The following is a 1,613-nucleotide window of genomic DNA, read 5'->3' on the forward strand; positions in this document are numbered from 1 at the left end:
AAATCATCAGCTGAAGACTCGCTGGATGCCTCCGAGAGCAGAACCTCTCCAATGAAGCCACCACACAGAAAGCTCTGTTGCTCAGATGGTGGACATTTTTTCCGTTTGCTTCCTCGTCTCTGGCATCCAGCCCTTCCTTTATTGAATGCTTGCCCTTTCCTCTGTTTCAATTCTTCTTCTAGGACAGCAGTTGCCTCCTGGACTTCACTGTCTTCTTCTTCCTTCTCTTTTCTCCTCATGCAAGTCACAGCTCGGCGAAGCCTCTGACTCTTGATGGCTTGTTTTTCATGTTGTGCCAGTCTGAAGAATGAGTCAATACGCAGCTGAGTCTACAAAAGAAAGAAAAGTACCCCTGTGAGATTCAGTAAGAGTTACCGATAATACTACCTGCAGCAAAGAAAACACGCAACAAAATTCACATCCTTGACAAGAGAATATTTGTTCAGATCTCCAGCTGGTCTTGCCTAGTCCCGATACATTTAAGATAGAGTAGGTAGGGAATATCTGGCCCTCCAGCTTATGCTGAACTAGAATTCTCAGTACCTCATCTAGCACTGACAATGGTGAGAAATATTAGGAAATTAATTTCCACTTGGATTGTCAGACATTCTCTACCACCTCAAAGTGCTTTATGGAGGTCAAGCAGGCCAATTCACCCGAAGTTTACATTTGGCTTCCATTAGGGTTGCCCCAATTTTCTAATATCCCACTCTAGTCTTTTAGTAGCCCTATTGTTGGTACAGAGGGATTCAATTGAAATGAATTACAGATTCATGTCCTGTAGATGTTTTGGCTCCACTACAAGCTGCAATGGGCAGTTGCTCTGAGAGGTACCTACACAACTTTCCCAGAGCTTGATACCAGACTGCTTTCATAGGTGGATAGCAACCTATTTAGATAACTTTTAATAAGCATCCATTTCGTACAAGCTGTTGTTGTTTGTACTGCTATTATGTCACTAAAATATTAACTCTTGATGGCTTCATGTTTACTTTATGCTTCCTGTCAGAATTTACTTGGAAAACTTATGAATTATAAATTATTAGAAAAAAGCATGCAGCAACAACCAGCAACTTATACAATTGCTAAGACTGCTATATTTTTATGCTTTTTCTACAGATATATTTGCCTAAATTTGACTCTAACCAAGTCTTGGATATAGAAAATCAGACTCCCTTCATCCACAACCTTTTTTGCAATTTCTAATCAGCTACTACATGACTAAGTCTGGTATTTTGACAATGAACCCTACATCTAATCAATTCGAAATGTTGGGATTACAAACACTGTGCATTCAAAACATGACTTTGCCATTTCCTGTGGTTGCTTTTAATCTCTGAACGAAAGGGAATATTTTTGGGAAAGTAATCTGCTTTATTCCAGGACACTGACCCATGAAAGCAAGTGGCCTAGATATCTCCGAGACCGCCTTCTGCCGCAGATTCCCTCCCACAGGCCGGTACGCTCCCACAGAGCGGGCCTCCTCAGGGTGCCGTTGGCCAAGCAATGTCGGCTGGCGACCCCCAGGGGGAGGGCCTTCTCTGTGGGTGCCCCCACCCTCTGGAACGAACTACCCCCCGAGATCCGGACGATTCCGGATCTCTTAACCTTCC

This window comes from Protobothrops mucrosquamatus, unplaced genomic scaffold (genome assembly GCF_001527695.2).
Source record: "Protobothrops mucrosquamatus isolate PMUCROS unplaced genomic scaffold, P.Mucros_1.0 scaffold13733, whole genome shotgun sequence".
Classification (NCBI taxonomy): Eukaryota; Metazoa; Chordata; class Lepidosauria; order Squamata; family Viperidae; genus Protobothrops; species Protobothrops mucrosquamatus.